Source organism: Lactuca virosa, chromosome 7, assembly GCF_052849685.1.
Source record: "Lactuca virosa cultivar CGN04683 chromosome 7, Lactuca_virosa_CGN04683_v6, whole genome shotgun sequence".
Taxonomy (NCBI): domain Eukaryota; kingdom Viridiplantae; phylum Streptophyta; class Magnoliopsida; order Asterales; family Asteraceae; genus Lactuca; species Lactuca virosa.
This window is the reverse complement of record NC_136432.1, coordinates 224,421,550-224,435,417: the sequence shown is the minus strand read 5'-3', so window position 1 is coordinate 224,435,417 and position 13,868 is coordinate 224,421,550. Positions and strand designations below refer to the sequence as shown.

The 13,868-nt window shown below is 39.6% G+C and overlaps 2 long non-coding RNA genes across 2 annotated transcripts; one reads left to right on the top strand and one right to left on the bottom strand.

Moving 5' to 3' along the window:
* Window positions 1-4,340: 4,340 nt before the first annotated feature.
* Window positions 4,341-6,131, bottom strand: LOC145123866 (uncharacterized). The gene is made up of 4 exons (XR_013715376.1): window positions 6,052-6,131; window positions 5,876-5,960; window positions 4,980-5,043; window positions 4,341-4,392 (listed from the first exon to the last, which is right to left on the bottom strand). It is a non-coding gene; the product is annotated as an uncharacterized LOC145123866 (long non-coding RNA).
* A 5,810-nt stretch (window positions 6,132-11,941) lies between these two features.
* Window positions 11,942-13,572, top strand: LOC145124440 (uncharacterized). The gene is made up of 3 exons (XR_013715618.1): window positions 11,942-12,008; window positions 12,844-12,907; window positions 13,524-13,572. It is a non-coding gene; the product is annotated as an uncharacterized LOC145124440 (long non-coding RNA).
* Window positions 13,573-13,868: the final 296 nt, after the last annotated feature.

Genomic DNA, 13,868 nt, shown 5'->3' with positions numbered 1-13,868 from the left:
TAAGGCTAAGGAAAATCAAACACATGAATTTTTCAAATGATGTTTTCTCATTGAAATAGCGAATTGTATAATGTAAACCCTAACATACAAGGGTTAATGGAGTTGACCGGTTTGACTTGTTGACTTTGTTTGACTTTGACTTGACCGAAATTTGACGGTTGTCACATCATCCCCCCGTTAGAGGGAATTTCGTCCCGAAATTTGCATTTTGACTGGGACTTCAAGAGTTTGGAAAAAGATGTGGAAAACTTCTCGTAGTACAAGAAATTGATTATGGTGAGGAACAACCCGCCTGATGTCACATGACGACCTTGGAAATTTCTTATTGTAACTTGAGCTGAGTCAATTTAAAAGGAGTTTATTGTTTTAGGATGATAGAGTATTATATGTGTGCTTTTATACTCCATGTTTTATCCTTGGTATTACCCCTATGAATATTTTATAGTTAGCGAGTTCCATCATTACGAATGTTTCAACAAATTTTGACGAAATTTGCATTATAAGTCCTACCAGTTCTTTTATAGTCGCTTGGCGTAAACTAGTCGTATATCATTAAGATTGCAAGGGCATTCATCGTCACCACAGGTTTAATCTATTACGATGACTTGTTGTCGTTATAGGTTTTTAACAAGAGCCAACGACATACCTATAGCGACACACAAGTCATAATTTGCATGTGTGAAGACTTGGAGTACTTTCTAACTGGTTCATGTGTAAAGACTTGGAGTATTTTCTAATGAAAAGTGTGCTACTGGGGAAATTGGAAACTGATACGTAGCTTCAAAGTCAAGAATATGCAGTAGGCATGTGATGCATTAAATGCATGAGGCACACAAGTCATAATTTGCAGCAACAGATACGTATATGTGTGTGAATTGAAGAAGAAGGTTACGGATCAAAGAATATATATATTCATTTTCTCTTCATTTGTTAGATACACAATAACCATAACATCATAGACTATATATATTCAATTTCGTTTGTAATTTTCACTAGTTTATATTCCGCGAGTGTTACCGAAATCATTTATCAATTTTTCAGAAGTGCTTAACTTGTTTTGTTGCATTCCCAACAATTTGCTATTAATTACTTCTCCCACTTCACTTATATAAATCATCACATTCTTACCGCGACTTTTAACTTCTCCCTCACAAATGGATCCACCTGCAGATCATCAAAACCCCATAGATGACCTCGATTGGTTTCAGTACTTTGATCATCAAGATCTTTTCAGGTATATATAAACGTCACTCATTACACCATCTTTCGCACAGAAAAGTGATTTTGTCGACATTGATCAAAACATGGTTTGGATTTGTAGGGATCAAAAAGAGTCTTTCATCGTGTTGGATTTGATTATCTTGAGTTTTTTTTTGGATTTTTGCAGTGGTGACATGCTCGACCATCAAGATTACGAGTTGTCGGAAAAATTGCATGAAGTGCTCGATCAAAACGTTTCCACAGTACTTAACAAAGATCAAAACATCATTTCTAGAAATAAGTTTCACGATTTTGATCCCCTTGAAGACATAAGCTTATGGGATTGTTGGGAGGATGGTAATTTACCATTGGTTAGTTTCAGTGAAGACTGTAAATCTGGTGGTGAGGCTACATGTAGTTCTAGTGCTGCCACCACTGATCACGGTGGCCGGAAGATGGCAAAGAGATTGAGACCATTGGAGTTTGAAGAGATAGAGAAGTACTTTGAGATGCCGATAATCATGGCAGCAAAGGAACTAGGGATAGGGTTAACAGTGTTGAAGAAAAGATGCAGAGAGCTAAACATAAACAGATGGCCTCATAGAAAACTTAAGAGCCTTCAATCCCTCATTCAAAATGCCAAGGTAAACTACGATAATAACCTTCTATACATTACTCATGCATGTATGCATGCACTTGGTAACCAAAGTAGTTTTGGTATTTTCTAAAATTTTAATTATTAGTTTCTTTATAACATAAACATAGGCCCTAGGCATATGCCACATCAAATCAATTGATTTACTACGATTTCCTGATTTATATTTATATAAACTTAACTCATTGTAATTTTTTTTTGTGAACTCACACGAAAAAATATATTACATCTACCTTTAAAAAAAACTAGGAGTTGGGATTAAAGGAGGAGATAGAGACGTTAGAAGGGCACAAGAAGATGATGGAGAAATTGCCAGATATGGAATTGACAGAAGGAACAAAGAAGCTTAGGCAAACTTGCTTCAAAGCTATTTATAAGAAGAGAGGACTTAACAATCCTTAGTCCTTACCTTTTCTTTTAGCCATTTTGTTATAATTAGTGGATTTTAATCTACATTGTATGTGTTTTTCTCTTGATAGTTTGATACCCTTTTCAGTTTCTTTGTGTTTATCTATTGATTTTTAATGCAGAAAATTTTGTATAATTTGGGTATTATAGTTTGTATTATGTATTTAACTATATTCTAGATTGCCGACACGACTACGCCGACGACTCTATACCAGAGGTCTTTATAAATAGACTTATGAATTTAGTAGGAATAATTTGATTATAATCTTGTGATTTGTTCCATGTCTGATCCACTCCTAAGATTCACTCGACATGCCCCCAGTTATGTGTAATTAAAATTTTATTAGACTGTTGATCCTAATGAGTCTACCCTAAGTCCACAACCAAACAAGGAACAAGAAGTAGAGCAATAGTCATAGATTCTGAGTCTATAATATCTTTAATTATGTATAACGTTGGCGTATGCACTCAGTTATCATAGGCCTACTAATAGAGGTCTTTAGTTTTCACATAAGTTGGTTATAGTATCACCAAATACTCCTATAATATTTTTAGGTGTTTAGATTCGATTCTTAAAGTATTCCCTGTAGGATGTAGTTAGGTTGTTAGATTTGTTTCCCATTATGACTATCCCCCAGTATATGCAAGTCACTCCTCGGACAGATATAGTTGATCAGGCTATATCCTTCCCAGACTTGATTCACATATACCAAGGCATACAGCCTCTCCCTTTGCCCGTTTTTTCTAGGTTCCACCATGTGAGAGCATGACCTTGGAGGCACCCTGTAGCATGACGGACCATCAGGTCCTCAGGACACTCGCTATGGATGAAAGTACTCTCCATTTCTTCAATCCATGTGAGGAGTGCGGTGGCACCCTCAATGCCTTTGAAGTAAGGCGGATTGCAGTTACGAAAGTGCTTGAACGAGTAACGAGGAGTGGTTGCTGGAGCTTGTGGCTGAAGAGAATGAAGTTGGGTTGCAATTGTTGGGATGATGTTTGCTACCTCCTTGGCGATAAGGGCAGCTAGCCTTCGGTTGTTGCGAGCAGCGTATGGGGGTCGTAATGCTATCTACGAGAAACACGCATATGGACTTGTGAGTCATTTGTAAATTGATTATGGAAATAAAGTTTTTAGACATTGTTGGGTAAAATAATTGTAAAACACTTGTTGGGCCATGGTTAGGAGTGTTGGGCACCTTTTGGGCTTTCCATGGTTACTAAATGTGAAACATGTAGCACTTGCGTGGGCCCCCACAAAACTAAGTTTTCACATGTCTTTCCCACTTCTAGGCCCATTAGGGAACTTAATAGTCCAATGAGTTGGCCATTTTGGAGTGTATCATTTTAGATACGTTTGATAAGGTCGGGTATTTTGATGGCTCAAAAGTAATGTGAATGACGCGCTTTGGCCTATAGGTTTGGGAACTCTCGCCTTTGGTCCCCAGGTAAGCAAACTGGTCCCTCAGTTGATTGGGATGTATACGAATGCTTGCCTATTCAGGACTTTCGGGCTACCGGCACCTCCCCCTTCCAGTTACTACGCGTCCATTACTATGATCCTACCCAACTAGAGTGGATGACTTTGAATTTCCTATGAGCTCTAAGGAATATATATGTATATACATTTTTTTTTAAAACCACTTGAATATGTGTGTGATTTTCAGAGAAAGAGGAGAATATTCACCAGTGTATGCACACATATAAGCGTCAGGAGTAATACGTATGCACTTAAGGGAGCAATTAACACATAAAGGTATTCCTAGGATTTTCTAAGTGTGAATTGCATGCAGTTGTGTGTGCATTTTATAAACTAGCATACGAGAGGACCCTAGAGGCTATAGACTAGGTCAAGGCAATTAACCTAATTCCCTATAGTCAAGGGCTCTGCTACCAATCTGTCACACCCCGATCCTTGTCGGAATCGATCAAGGCGTGATATATTGTTCAAAGTCTCATGACAACTATGTTATAATATGATTAGATTCAATTAAGTACTAAGTATGCAAACAAGATCCACAACATACAAATACAAATCCAAATACGAACAACATTTATTACATCAAATTTAAATAGTCTTGTGGATTTCTAAGGCACAACCTATTTTTCATCAACTTCATTCTTCAAATCTGCATCATGGGTAAAAACAGGTCAACTACGAGAGTTGGTGAGTAATCTAATTTTAGTAGAGAAAATTTGTGAAGTTGAAACATTTATAATTTGAAATTTGTTTTCTTTTGAAGTCGGCAAACAATTGTATTTGAGATAACGGTTTATAAATCCAAAATTGATTAACAAATGATAACAACAACAATAAGTCCTCACCCTATATATATATATATATATATATATATATATATATATATATATATAATATATATATAGGATGGAGCATCTAATCATCATACACACTCAACCACGTGCGATCAATCACCTTAGCGTCCCAAGGCGGGGTGGTCAACCCAATAGCGCTATTATTGTCCATAACGTACCTCAAGAATACGGGCATAGTCATGGAGATTAGACTAAAAATGGTAATGCACTACAAGTACATGTAGCGTAAACAAACAATAGTTATACAATTAATGACTCACGTATAAATGTCCCAACAATGTCTCAATTGTGATAAAACAATAAAATGAAGTTGGAACATATTAGAACCACATGATACCCCCAAAAGTATTGAAAATTATAAAATATGGGGTAGATTACTCACATTAGTCCCAAAATGAAATGCGTGTGTCGTACGATAGACGGTTCGGGTCAAAATGGCGTAGAACCTAATATAATTAATAGTTTTGGTTTAGGAACTGCTAAACGAGAATAGAGTATTAATACAAATTATAGTTTGTTATGTAAATGTATCATAAACTATACCTATTATAGTTTATCACAACAAGGGTAGTAGTAGTGTTCATAAACTATAATTGTCATAGTTTACCAAATGTTTGTGTATAACGGATGTAAACTTTGTTTATAAAAATTAATTATTTACCATACTTGTGAAGGTAAAAATCCATTTGTTTTCTGATGTATGTCTAATTACCAAGACAAAATGACATATAATGTAATAATATATGATTACATAATGATATACACCTTGCTCAACGAGTTACAAGGCGTAAATGAAATTGATGGTATTTTTCTAGTAATAACGTTTCTATTACTGTTTTTAGAAAATTTATAGAAAAATCATCAAAGGTCTAAATCAAAAACCGCAAATTCTGAGAGTTTAGAAAGTGTGTCTGGTTTGTTCATAAATTTTCTCATGATTTTTAGTGATCTCCAACTTGTGTGAAAATATTCATATTCACAGACTGGTCCGGTTTTGTTTCTGAAATGATAGACAGTTTTGTAAAAATCACCATAAATCGTAGAAAAATCATATGGTGATGTGCAAGTAGTCATTTTAAAGGTATGAACCTGAACTATATGAGTCTGAAACAGTTTTGAAAACTAAAGTGGTTAAGTTGACCGAAACAGTCCGTGAATGGAGTTAAACGTTTCTGTTGAAGATTGTTAAATGAGTTTAGTTGTGTTTTTGGTGTTTTAACTTGCATTCCCCCCCTTAAAACTTAAGAAAAACATGAAAATATAGGGGTATGAACTCACCTTATGTGTTATTAGAGGATGCATGTTGGAGAAGAGAAGTGTTCAACCCAAGAACACTTAGAAGATGCCTTGACGAATCGAGAACCTAACATGAAGGTGACGATGTTTGTGTAAGATTCTTATGATTTTGAGTAGAAGGATGTGTAATAATCATAAGAAGAATGAATTATACTTACCAAGAGTGGAAGAAAGCTTGATAATCAGCCTTGGAAGTCTTGGAATTGAGAGAGAATGGTGAGAGAATTTGGAGTGTGATCCTTGGAGGAAAATGAGAGAATGAAAGAAGTATGAAGGGATGGGTTTTTATACTTAGACAAGGAGTGGGGCTGGTCATGTAGTGGGTATGAGTTGGTCATGTAGTGGGTAAGAGCTGGTCATGTAGTGGGAAAGAGTTGGCCATGTAGTGGGTGTGAGTGGTGGCATGTGACATAAAGTAAAGTAAAGTCATCTTTCCACCTCAAGCACCTCCCCCACTAATTATTGGTATGAATGGCCCTAAAAACGTGGGGATTACTGAAATATAGAGTTCTAACTGTAAAAATAAAGTTTTTGGTGAAAATCCCGCGTTAAAATGATGAAAAACGGGCCTAAAACGAAGTCGTAGTCGAAAAACCGGAAATATTATGACACGCAAAAATGCATGTCGTCTTCTTTTATGACGGAGGCTTCCTTGATACTCATTGCGTGTCATCAACACGCGCGTCGTAAGGTTACGACAGACAAATGTGTGTCGTCTTCCTTTATGACAGGGACTTCGGTCCTGAAGCTTCAGTTTTGGGTCCTTAAGCCTATTTTACCCGTTTTTACCCCGTTTCAAGTGGTTTTTGACCCAGTTAAGGGTCGGGATGTCCCGAATGATTACAAAAATTTAAAGGAACTTTTGAGAGAGATTTGGGAGAGATTTTAATAGAGAGAGGTTGAGTGAAAGAGATTGTGAGAGGTTTCGTTTGTGATCTTTTTGAGTGTCCGGCTTCGCAACGAAAGGTCCATAAACCCCGTTAAGCCATGATTTAGTGTCTTACACAATCCCGATGATTGTGCAATAGTGTTTTATCGCTTTGGTTCGTTGTTTAGCACTGTTAAGGCTAAGGAAAATCAAACACATGAATTTTTCAAATGATGTTTTCTCATTGAAATAGCGAATTGTATAATGTAAACCCTAACATACAAGGGTTAATGGAGTTGACCGGTTTGACTTGTTGACTTTGTTTGACTTTGACTTGACCGAAATTTGATGGTTGTCACAGGCAGCTTGAGGAGCGGATGAGGGAGTTTATTTCAGCTGAGGTTACGCGCAGTATTCTAGACCAAACTCCTGTGATCTTTGGTTCGGTCAAGGAGGGTATTTTGGAGCTTTTGAATGAGAAGTTGGGAGTTTTTCGTACTGAGATAATGGCCATGATGGGGGCGCGGTCGCTGACATTCCGAGAGTTCAGAGCTTGTGGAGCTCCGGATTATCATGGGGCTAGGGACCCTATTGCTAGCAGCAGGTGGTTGGCTGATGTTGCCAACGCTTTTCGTACGAGCCGATGTCCCGAGCGGGACAAGGTCCGACTTGCCTCATGTCTTCTGAAGGACAGAGCACGGGATTGGTGGGAGGAGGTTGGACATGCCATTAGAGATGATGTCGCGTTGGACGCGATGACATGGAGTGATTTCTCGACCAAGTTCAAGGCCGAGTTTGCACCAGTGATTGAGGTGCAACAGTTAGCACGAGAGTTTCAGGATTTGCGACAGATCACAGAGACAGTGGAGGAGATCACCGCCAAGTTCAGGGAGAGGGCTCTTCTTATTCCACAGTATGTCGCGGACGAGGAGATGAAGAAGGCCCGATATCATGAGATGCTGAGGAGTGACATCAGTGAGTTTGTGAGTAGGTCCAGCTGCAAGACGCTGGAGGATATGATTGCTCAGGCCAGGGAGAGGGAGATCCATCTGGAGCACCTCAGGAAGAGGAAGCCGGAGGAGGTTCAGGTAGTCGCAGGTTCAGGAAAGAGACCCAAGGGGTCAGATGTAAGATCGAGGGATTATCAGGACCGCAGTCGTTGTGGCAAGTGTGGCAGGACGCATGAGGGTGCGTGCAGGGGTGGTAGTGGTGGTGATTTTGGCTGCTTCAAGTGCGGTCGGACTGGTCATTTCAGAAGGGATTATACTGCTACTACCACTCAGGGATCAGACCTGATATGTTTCCATTACAACCAGAGGGGCCACAAGAAGGCCCAGTGTCCGAGTTTGTTTCCAGCAGGACAGGTGATGGCACCTGATCCTGCAACTTTGAGGATCACCGGCGGCCGTCATGGCCGAGCAGAGGCACCTACAGTAGGGAGCAGGGCATTACAGTTGATCGCCGAGGAGACGCGAGCAGCCCCTGATGTGGCAGGTGCGTATCTTTCTATTCCCTACCAGCTTTTATCTGTAATTTATTTGTTATGGTACTACATTGATGTTAGTAGTGTGCTTTGGTACTATGTTTCCTGATTATGGTTAAGTTATATGCCATCTGCATACCTTGGATTTTAGAGTAGTAGTTAGAAGTTGTTCCATTGTAGAGGAGGTTCTCAGGATGCTGTCAATGTAGCAAGTGTGAATGGGGCTCGGGAGGTGTTCTACTAGTCTTCAAGAGTGGCTCAGATTCGGTATTGGTTAGTTTTGGGGCTCTAGCGGTAGTAAGTGTTGGTTGTCAGCAGATCGACCCTTTAGATGGAGAGAAGGATTGGGAATCCTTCCCAAGCTGGGATCTGTAAGGGTCTAGTCGAATTGAAGTGGGGGAGAACTATCCTAGAGGTCAGGAGCAGGAGTAAGTGCAAATTGGGATTAGTTTGCAACTTTGTTGGGAAGGAAAGCAGCCCCAATGGCTGTTGGGATAGAGGAGCACATGAGTTGGGATTTTGGGAAACTTCCCAACATTGAGTTCGTGTATTCGCGGTAGATGATCCCTGGGTGGGAACTAGGTGGGAGATTTTCGCGGCAGGATGCGAGTTTAGTCAGGATGTAAGACTACGGGGTCGCCGTAGCAATCTCCAGCAGTTAGACAGAGCGGGAAGAGTAGTAAGGCTGTGGGTATAGCCATAGCATTTTCTAGCAGTAAGATAGTGTTAGGGTGTTGTAAGTCTGTGGGTGTAGCCGCAGCATTCACTAGTAGCTAGTTAGAGGAATATGGGCGAGGGCCCGTATCTCCTAGTCAGCCTGATAGAGATCGAGAAAGGATAGTTCGTTGAGAATTCAGGATGGTTTAGGACCCGCGTAGCCCTAGATAGGTGAGACCGGGGGCAGGGTCGCTCAGTAGTATGGTTTGGGTGGGACCCGTGGGCGAGGCCCTTGCGATAGTAGCAAGACAAGTAAGACTTGAGGGAGAGACCGCTCTAAGATAAAGTTTGGGTGAGACCCGTGGGCGAGGCTCGTGAGATTTTAGCAGCGCAGGTGGGACCTGGTAGAGACCGTAGGGTCAAGATAGGGGATCGAGGACCCCAGGACTTATGGGGTCAGAGTGGCTAAGTAGATAGAGCAGTTGCAGATAGCCGAAGTTACTTCGGAAGTCGCTGGGAGCGACTGAGCGATTGATCTTGGGTTCAGTAACCGGTGGGAGTCCGGTAAACCAGTTAATGGCAGATTAGTTGGGACCGGGGTGGTCGCATTTCATCTGGAAAGCGGACAGGGGATATCAGGACCTTCGGTCGGGGATAGCGATAAGAGAATTCTTGGTGGAGCAGCTAGTTGACCGAGAGGTGCTACGCCACTCACAGCAGGGTTGAATAATCTCAGAGGGAAGGGTTTGATCCTGTTGCCTAGCTCTCGTATGAGTCTAACCGTTGCAGGGATGAATCTTTTACTCGAAGAAATATCTAATCCATTCGCTACGATGGGCGTTCAGCACTGAGATATAGTAGGAGGAAGCATTCGGTGGGTATCAGTGAAGTGACCAGCACTGGGAGTGGCTGGAAATGCAGATACAGTGAAGAGTATCCCCTTCACATAGATAGGAAAAGGAGTTGATTGTGTATCATTGCCTTGGGAAGGGCGTAGCGGCACAGAGTAAAGGGGTGAGCCCCTTGGATGCCAAGTGAAAGTACTCGGGGATTACTGGAGGGATTGTCGGCTGGATAAGAGCCATGTTCTCAGGATTGCTGGTGATCAGAGTACTCTCGAGGTTTTTATCTTCAAGGATTAGTTTTGGCTAAATGATCGGGCGGAAGGTCAATGGGATTGATCCCTCGAGGATCGGACTCGATAAGAGATGTATCCTCCGGGCAGAAATGCTGTGAGCAGATTGCAGGATAGTTGGTCGTAGCGGACTTTGAGGATGAAGTCTAGTTTATATGGGGGAGAGTTTTAACACCCCTAATCCAGCATACCAAGAATGGAAAGGAAAACCCTAAGTCAAGGAGTCAACTCGTCGAGTCCAAGGAAGAACTCGACGAGTAGGAGCGAGTTTCGTGTCGCGGATTAAGTGGCCGACTTGGCGAGTCGGGGGACTGACTCGGCGAGTCTGGTCTGGGTTGGGAAACCCTAATTTCGGAACTTGGTGCCATATTTAAGCCTCATATTCTCATCCCCTCAGCCTCATCTTCAACCCCCAGACCCCAAACTCTCACCCACGAAACCCTAGTGCCTTTCTTGTGATTGTAAGCCATTTTTGGAGTGTGTGTGGTCTACTTGGAAGCTTGAAGAAGGAGAAAAGCTTGGAGGAATCAAGAAGAGGATTGTAGATCCAGAAGTAGCTTCTCAATCTCATCAGTTTCTGGTAATCAAGTCTTGACCTTGCTCATCAACCTCTTAGATCTCCTCATGTCCCTTTTGTTTGAGTTTTGGTTCAAAAGCTAGATTTATGGGGACAAGGACGTCCCAAGCTTAGATCCATTCAGATCTGGAGCCCCTATGTGACAACCGTCAAATTTCGGTCAAGTCAAAGTCAAACAAAGTCAACAAGTCAAACCGGTCAACTCCATTAACCCTTGTATGTTAGGGTTTACATTATACAATTCGCTATTTCAATGAGAAAACATCATTTGAAAAATTCATGTGTTTGATTTTCCTTAGCCTTAACAGTGCTAAACAACGAACCAAAGCGATAAAACACTATTGCACAATCATCGGGATTGTGTAAGACACTAAATCATGGCTTAACGGGGTTTATGGACCTTTCGTTGCGAAGCCGGACACTCAAAAAGATCACAAACGAAACCTCTCACAATCTCTTTCACTCAACCTCTCTCTATTAAAATCTCTCCCAAATCTCTCCCGAATCTCTCCCAAATCTCTCTCAAAAGTTCCTTTAAATTTTTGTAATCATTCGGGCCATCCCGACCCTTAACTGGGTCAAAAACCACTTGAAACGGGGTAAAAACGGGTAAAATAGGCTTAAGGACCCAAAACTGAAGCTTCAGGACCGAAGTCCCTGTCATAAAGGAAGACGACACACATTTGTCTGTCGTAACCTTACGACGCGCGTGTTGATGACACGCAATGAGTATCAAGGAAGCCTCCGTCATAAAAGAAGACGACATGCATTTTTGCGTGTCATAATTTGTCCGGTTTTTCGACTACAACTTTGTTTTAGGCCCGTTTTTCATCATTTTAACGCGGGATTTTCACCAAAAACTTTATTTTTACAGTTAGAACTCTATATTTCAGTAATCCCCACGTTTTTAGGGCCATTCATACCAATAATTAGTGGGGGAGGTGTTTGAGGTGGAAAGATGACTTTACTTTACTTTATGTCACATGCCACCACTCACACCCACTACATGGCCAACTCTTTCCCACTACATGACCAGCTCTTACCCACTACATGACCAACTCATACCCACTACATGACCAGCCCCACTCCTTGTCTAAGTATAAAAACCCATCCCTTCATACTTCTTTCATTCTCTCATTTTCCTCCAAGGATCACACTCCAAATTCTCTCTCAATTCCAAGACTTCCAAGGCTGATTATCAAGCTTTCTTCCACTCTTGGTAAGTATAATTCATTCTTCTTATGATTATTACACATCCTTCTACTCAAAATCATAAGAATCTTACACAAACATCGTCACCTTCATGTTAGGTTCTCGATTCGTCAAGGCATCTTCTAAGTGTTCTTGGGTTGAACACTTCTCTTCTCCAACATCCATCCTCTAATAACACATAAGGTGAGTTCATACCCCTATATTTTCATGTTTTTCTTAAGTTTTAAGGGGGGGGGGAATACAAGTTAAAACACCAAAAACACAACTAAACTCATTTAACAGTCTTCAACAGAAACGTTTAACTCCATTCACGGACTGTTTTGGTCAACTTAAACATTTTAGTTTTCAAAACTGTTTCAGACGCATATATTTCAGGTTCATACCTTTAAAATTACTACTTGCACATCACCATATGATTTTTCTACGATTTATGGTGATTTTTACAAAACTGTCTATCATTTCAGAAACAAAACCGGACCAGTCTGTGAATATGAATATTTTCACACAAGTTGGAGATCACTAAAAATCATGAGAAAATTTATGAACAAACCAGACACACTTTCTAAACTCTCAGAATTTGCGGTTTTTGATTTAGACCTTTGATGATTTTTCTATAAATTTTCTAAGAACAGTAATAGAAACGTTATTACTAGAAAAATACCATCAATTTCATTTACGCCTTGTAACTCGTTGAGCAAGGTGTATATCATTATGTAATCATATATTATTACATTATATGTCATTTTGTCTTGGTAATTAGACATACATCAGAAAACAAATGGATTTTTACCTTCACAAGTATGGTAAATAATTAATTTTTATAAACAAAGTTTACATCTGTTATACACAAACATTTGGTAAACTATGACAATTATAGTTTATGAACACTACTACTACCCTTGTTGTGATAAACTATAATAGGTATAGTTTATGATACATTTACATAACAAACTGTAATTTGTATTAATACTCTATTCTCGTTTAGCAGTTCCTAAACCAAAACTATTAATTATATTAGGTTCTACGCCATTTTGACCCGAACCGTCTATCGTACGACACACGCATTTCATTTTGGGACTAATGTGAGTAATCTACCCCATATTTTATAATTTTCAATACTTTTGGGGGTATCATGTGGTTCTAATATGTTCCAACTTCATTTTATTGTTTTATCACAATTGAGACATTGTTGGGACATTTATACGTGAGTCATTAATTGTATAACTATTGTTTGTTTACGCTACATGTACTTGTAGTGCATTACCATTTTTAGTCTAATCTCCATGACTATGCCCATATTCTTGAGGTACGTTATGGACAATAATAGCGCTATTGGGTTGACCACCCCGCCTTGGGACGCTAAGGTGATTGATCGCACGTGGTTGAGTGTGTATGATGATTAGATGCTCCATCCTATATATATATATATATATATATATATATATATATATATATATATATATATATATTTATATATATATATATACATATGTATATATAGGGTGAGGACTTGTTGTTGTTGTTATCATTTGTTAATCAATTTTGGATTTATAAACCGTTATCTCAAATACAATTGTTTGCCGACTTCAAAAGAAAACAAATTTCAAATTATAAATGTTTCAACTTCACAAATTTTCTCTACTAAAATTAGATTACTCACCAACTCTCGTAGTTGACCTGTTTTTACCCATGATGCAGATTTGAAGAATGAAGTTGATGAAAAATAGGTTGTGCCTTAGAAATCCACAAGACTATTTAAATTTGATGTAATAAATGTTGTTCGTATTTGGATTTGTATTTGTATGTTGTGGATCTTGTTTGCATACTTAGTACTTAATTGAATCTAATCATATTATAACATAGTTGTCATGAGACTTTGAACAATATATCACACCTTGATCGATTCCGACAAGGATCGGGGTGTGACAGATTGGTATCAGAGCCCTTGACTATAGGGAATTAGGTTAATTGCCTTGACCTAGTCTATAGCCTCTAGGGTCCTCTCGTATGCTAGTTTATAAAATGGACACACAACTGCATGCA